The 6,810-nt window shown below is 40.2% G+C and overlaps 1 protein-coding gene and 1 pseudogene across 1 annotated transcript in view; both read left to right on the top strand.

The window, feature by feature from the left end:
• The window catches only part of LOC102488737 (voltage-dependent R-type calcium channel subunit alpha-1E), a 342,844-nt gene that overhangs the window by 148,112 nt on the left and 187,922 nt on the right, over nt 1-6,810 (top strand). The gene's annotated exons all lie outside the window — the stretch shown is intronic.
• Nucleotides 3,546-5,891, top strand: LOC102485385 (serine/threonine-protein phosphatase PP1-gamma catalytic subunit B-like; annotated as a pseudogene).

Below are 6,810 nucleotides of genomic sequence, written 5' to 3' on the forward strand. Positions count from 1 at the left end.
AAAAATGGCCAGATGTCAAACTGGATTTATTTATTTATTTATTTATTTATTTATTTATTTATTTATTTATTTATTTATTTTTGCAGAAGAGGGGAAATCATCAGGGTTGAGACTTAAAAGCATCTCCAAGTGGGGAGAGAATCTCTAGTTGACACAGCTGAAAGAAGAGGGCAGAACCCTCAGACTGAAATGGGAGTTTTAAGCTTATCTTTGCTGTCTTCGCCATCTGGAGAAGCAGACCCCTTCCCTGGGAGAAGCCTTCTCGTTACCTTTGGGCCTAAAAGCCACAGGGCTGGTGCTTTCTGTAGCAGTTGGGCACTCATAGCAATACTTGTTGGAAATGCTGTGGTTTCTGCTACTTCTCTGAAAGTGCTGCTCCTTCTCTCTTTAATACCACTATCACCCTCTAATCCCTGGAAAATGTGGTTTCTCTTTGTTATTCCAAAATCAGGGCAAGCTCCCTTAGTCTTGTTTGGGTCCCTACAGGAACTGCACATCACATTCACCACAAAGAGTCCCTGTCTTTCCTGCCTGCCTCTACCTAGCTTCCCAGCTGGAACTATAGCTGTAGAAAAGGCATTTTGTTTTCATCCTTTCCTGAGTTTATCAGAGATAAGAGTGATGGAGCCTTTCTTCTTCCAGAGAGGATTAGAAGAAGTTCTTTGTGGCAAGATATACCTGGGAAGGGCTTATTAAGCGATAATCCCTGATAAATGCCCTCTAATCATCTACTAACTTTGCCCTCTTAGTGATGGAAAAAACCTGTAGTCATTTAATTAACTCTGAGAAATCTTTCTCATCCCCTTTTCTTATTTTTTCCTCCCTATGTTTGCATCAGATTTAATCAGAGTAATCCATTCAGTCCATTAACTTATTCATGTATGTATTCAAAAACCTCTTACTGAGCACCTCCTAAAAGCTAAGCGCTCTGGAACAGGTAGGTTTGTCTACCTAGACAAACCATACCTGCTCTTTGCTCTTGATGAGTGTCAGGTCTTACATAGGAGAGTGACATACCAGCCTGTAGTCTTTATAGTACGGAAGTCAGTTGTACAGTAGACTCAAGTGCAGGGAGTGTCTGACTCTGGCAAGATTTCCTAGTGAGGGTAGTGTTCAATCAGGGTTTGAACAGAGGCTTTTCAGGTAGAAAGTATAGGAAAGGCATGCTAAGCAGTGGGGATATCAGAGGCTAAAGTATGGAGATAGAAGAGGACATGGCATAGGAAGGAATGACAAGGTCTTGACTGTGGCTATGTGACTTGGTGGACAAGGGCATGGGGCCTGTCAATGTGCTAGAGAAGTTAGGCTGGGGTCAGTTATGGTAGAAGACTTGACAAGAGCAGTCAATACAGGGTATTGATAAAGAGATATATTGGTTAGAAATGACAGCTCTCCCCTGCTCTAAGACCAATGCCAACTGTGGTTGAGGATCACTCATTCTATTCTACTTTTGAAGAGCTCCTGGCAACAAAACGGCTGGTGTACAACTAGCCAGGGAACTTACTCTGATGGTCTCCCAACCTTATCAAACACTGAAGGCAGAGAGAAATGGCAAAATTAGGGTGTAGACATCAGAGGAGTTGAAACAAGATAATATTTGGATAGGATTGCAGTATGAAATTGATCAGAAGCTACTTCCTCTGCTGGCATTGCTGTTGTACATACCTGTAGCGCTCTTCTTAGATATGTTCTAAGTTAAAACAACATTGTTATTTCTATCTCCACCCTCACTCTATACCTCAGGCAACACAATGTAGTGTCTTGAGGACAGATCCAGTGGATTCTGAATCTATAGTGTACTAATTATGGGACCTTGGGCAAGCCCCCTAGTCTTCTGAGCTTGGCTTATGTTGTTGCTTTTGTTTGTTTTTCACATGTAAAACTGCAGTAGCACCTGTCTTGTACATAGTTGTGAAGATTAGAGTTAATGTATGTTACACTCTTGGCTTACTGTTCAGCACAGTGTAGATGCTCACAAGTGGAAACCATGATTATTTTTCTTTCCTTGGTTGCATGGAGCCATAAAGCTAAGTCCTAGGAAAACATTTAAATCAGGTCTGTTTTTATTTTAAAGAATTATTTATTTTATTTATTTTTATTTTTAATTTGACCAGAGAGAGAGAGAGACAGAAAGAGAGAGAAATGGGAAGTGAGAAAGCAAGCTGCTGGGACTTGCACTGTGATTGGCCACATGGGAGTTCAGCACCCTAACCACAATGCCATCTGCTGACCCCAAATCAGGTTTTCTTAATGATTCTAGAAGGAGACCTGGTTGGGTCCATGTTGAATCCAACAGGACCAACAGCTAATATATATTCTTGTATTACTCACACTTCACCATTGATCTTAGTACATTCTATCCTAATGAACGACTAAGAAGGTTGTGCAAAGAAAGGTAAAAGTAAGAAGGGATTATTTCCAATGTCTCCCAAATAGGGTAAAAATGAACATTATTATTTCTACTTAGTATCTGTAGAATTTGAACATTATTATTTCTACTTAGTATCTGCCTTGTGTTTCAAACCAGTGAGACTATTTCATTGAATGAACTTTGAGTATCTTGGGAAAAGAAAAGAACCAAATGGACATCCAGGAAGGCAGCAGGAGAGTGAACAATACAGTGCAAATCGAAAAACGAGAAAAGAGAAGAGGGTTGGAAAGTGGTAGAATGAGAACTTTGAGAGTCTCAGAGAGAGAGTGGAGAGGCAAATTAAGGACTATGGAGTTTGAATGAGATGGGACCCCTATACCTGTCTGATATATGCACCTACCCAAGAGAGAAATTCTTCCTCATTAACCCTGATGGATGGTTACCTGGCTTAGTGATTTCTATAAATAACACTTATATGATAATGGGATAAACTGATGAGGCTACTTCTAGGTGGAGGCAACCAACCTGGGGATCCTTACTGACCACATGCTCTGCCAGTGGCCATGAGCAGTAAGAGGAGTAATATCTCGTGCACCCCTGCACCCTAATGTGTTATGAGGATATATTCAGTAGGACCACCTTAGGGAGCCTCACCATGTATTTCCAGACCCATAGGTGATAAACTTTGGACTGGATACTTCATTATCACAATACCAGTGCAAATTCATTGAGCATGTTTTCCAGAGATTCTCTCTTGCGTACTAGAGATACAAAGACTTATAAGCCATGGTTCCTTGCTTTCAAGCTGTTCTTACTAAGGAGCAAGAATGTTTCCTGTGGTCATAAAGTAAATGAAACTAAATGGCCTGGGGCTTCTTCAGGAAACCAGCTGGGTTGACCAGCCCTCTATAGTGTTTGATGAACAATCATTAATTAAAAGAGAGATGTTCAAGGATAAGTTAATTTACCTTCTGCTCAGAATCCAGTGAGGAGGGAAGAATGAAAGTCAAGAAAAATGAGTATATGAAACTCTTTTCTTGAGTGCCTTCTCTTAGGTGCTGTGCTATTTGAGTTAGCTAAGTGTATACTTGCTATATGTCAACAGAAATGCCATTTATAGCTGATATATTTATTTCTAGAGAAGGAAACTCATATAGGCCTGTGAAACAGAAGAATGACAGCAGGGTTTGTCGTTCCAGTGGGGAAAGGAGGAGGAAGCAAGGAGCGGGATGGCTGGGATGGGGAAACCTGCCACAGCTGCTGCCACCACTGCCACCACCGCCCCTGTGTTCGTGGCATGGGAAAAGAAGTGAGAGTCCCGAGTACCAACCAGCGGCACCACTGTGGGACAGTTGGTGGTGGGAAGGCAGTGGTGGATATAGATAAACTCAGTATCGACAGCATCCAACAGCTACTGGAAGTGAGAGTCCAAGCCTGGTAAGAACATCCAGCTGCCAGAGAATGAAATCAGAGGACTGTGCTTAAAGTCTTGAGAGATATTTCTCAGTCAGTCTATCCTGCTAGAACTTGAAACACCACTCAAAATATGTGGTGATATTCATGGGCAATACTATGACTTGCTTTGACTTTTTGAATACGGTGGTTTCCCACCAGAAAGCAACTACTTGCTCCTTGGGGACTATGTGAACAGGAGGAAGCAGTCATTGGAAACCATCTGTTTCTTACTGGCCTACAAAATCAAAGACCCCAAGAATTTCTTTCTTCTCGGAGGGAACCATGAATGTGCCAGCATCAATAGGATTTATGGATTTTATGATGAGTGTAAAAGAAGGTACAACATTAAATTATGGAAAACTTCCACAAAACTTCACTGTTTACCAATAGCAGCTATTGTTGATGAGAAAATATTCTGCTGTCATGGAGGTTTATCACCAGATCTCCAATCTGTGGCATAGATTCGGTGAATTATGCGACCAACTGATGAATCAGATCAAGGTCTTCTTTGAAATCTTTTGTGGTCTGACCCAATAAAGATGTCTTAGGCTGGGGTGAAAGTTACAGAGGAGTATCCTTCACATATGGTGCAGAAGTGGTTACAAAATTTCTCTACAAGCATGATTTGGATCATATATATAGAGAGCCCATCTGGTGATTAAAGGTGGATATGATATTTTTGCAAAGAGGCAGTTGGTTACTGTTTTCTGCACCCAATTATTGTGGAGAATTTGATAATGCAGATGCTATGATGAGTGCAGATGAAACACTAATGTGTTCTTTTCAGATTTTAAAGCATGCAGGGGAAGAGAAGCTGAATGCCACAGACCTGTAACACCTCCAAGGGATGATCACAAAGCAAGCAAAGAAATAGATGTCATTTTGACACTGCCTAGTTGGAACTTGTAACATATAGTATATAACCTTCATTTTAAAACTGTAATGTGTACTGGTCAGCTTGCTCAGATAGATCTGTGTTTGTAGGGGCCCCCCTTCCATTTTTGATTTAATGAATGGCATCTGCTGGTTATAACAGCAAATGAAATACTCTGCTCCCAAGGCCTTTTTTTTTTTTTGGAGAGAATTTTTTTATAGGGTGAATGCGCTAAGAGAGAGAGAGAGAGAGAGAGAGAGAGAGAGAGAAAGTGAGAAGTCACCCCCCCCAGGGGGGATGGCCATACCGCAGTCCTTTCTCTTCCATTCTCTTCTTGGGGTCTTGGGCACGCACGCACACGTGCCTGGTGTGAGTTTAAGCCACCGGGTCTGGGACTCGAACTGTGGTCAACTACATGGGAGTCCAGTGACACAACCATTATGCCATCTGCTGGTGTCAAGTGTTTTTTGTTTTTGTTTTTTAATTCCTTTGCAAACAACCTCAATGATGATGTTAAAGCTGTACACCCCAGGATAGTCTATCCTGTCTCAGGGGTAAGTATACAATAGATTTTTTTAGTATGACCCATGAATAATGTAAATGCTCAATTTCTTTAGGATATAAAGAGAGCTGTAGGGTGCTCTGAATCTGTACATGTTATTATCATAATATGCCTACTGTTGATACAAACCAGTGTGAACACTGAATATTTTAAAGTTTTGTTTAAAGGGATTGCTTTTTCCTCATTGTGTTGTTACACACAAACTAGTTTTTATAGCTATCATCATTAGGAATAACTTTCAACCTTTCCAGCATCACTGATATGATGTGTATTTAATTAAAGCACACTTTCCCCCTACCACATACTGAAAATGATGATTAAAGCCATTCTTTCATGTTTGTGACCCTTTCCTAGAGCCAAAGTTTATGTTGAATTATGTATTGACACAGGCCAAGTACAAGGCAGCATGACTGAGTATGTAGCTGCCCTCTTGGGGACTCAAAACAGGTTTTTTATTTTGAATAGCAACTAGTAATATAGTATTCTTTAAGCTGTCAATGATTCAAGTTAACAACATTTTGTACAATTTCCCTGTAGTCTATAGTAATTTTTTTACAGTTACATTAGGCCTGAACTTGACCATTCAAAAAGCTTCAAATTATAGAAACAATACTGTTCTATACGAGTGACTGATTATGCTTTTTTTGGCCTACATTCTTTATTCTGAGGTGAAGTTGAGGCTTGTAAGTCAAAACAAATAAACAAAAAAAAACTAACTTACTGTCCACCAGTTTATGCAGAACTCACAATATCTATTACTTTTTTAAACTAAGATCTGTTAAAAAGAAATCTGTTTCTACAGATGACCATGTACAATACCATGTGGTAAAATTGAATTCGGACTTACTAAATGATGAACTTGCTAAAAAAAAAAAAAGAAGAAGAATGACAGCAGGTTTATCATCTCCTATTAGTCAGGAACATTATTGAGGATCTCCTGGTTGAAGAGTAATATTGTAGACATTGGTAGAGTGAACACAGAAATACAAAACATAGTTCTGTCTTTGAGAAACAGTTATCCCTAATGGGAAGGGAGGACCAATATGGAAAGGAGACAGAGTACATATAGTGAAGGTCTGTAAATAAGTACAAATAAAGGCCTAAGTGCAGCACTTAATGTTCTGTTTTCTATTATAGGTATTTGGACTCATGACTTAGCCCTCTATGGATTCCATGGCCCTTGTGGACTATTTTCTTTTCCCATTCATCTTGTACAGAGTACACACTCAAAAGTGTTGAATGACTATGTTTGCTATTGTGGGGTGTGCCTAGTTGCTGGAGGAATTCTGGAGTGAAATTGAGTGATGAGCTTACAAGAAGCCTTTTAGAGACTGAGCAGTGTTTTCAGGTATAAGGGGACTCACAATTTGATGGAGCAACAAATCAGGAGAGAAGAGAATGAAGACAGAGCTCACGGTAGTGAGCAAATCGAAATGAGTTAGGTTACCATTCAGGGTCCTCCATGACCTGATCCTTCTTGTCCTTTTTTGTCTTATTTGCTACTGCCAGTAGGGACCCTTCATGGCCTTATTCTTCCTACCTCTTTCC

The sequence above is a fragment of the Tupaia chinensis genome, unplaced genomic scaffold, assembly GCF_000334495.1.
Source record: "Tupaia chinensis unplaced genomic scaffold, TupChi_1.0 Scaffold000074_1, whole genome shotgun sequence".
NCBI classification, from domain to species: Eukaryota; Metazoa; Chordata; class Mammalia; order Scandentia; family Tupaiidae; genus Tupaia; species Tupaia belangeri.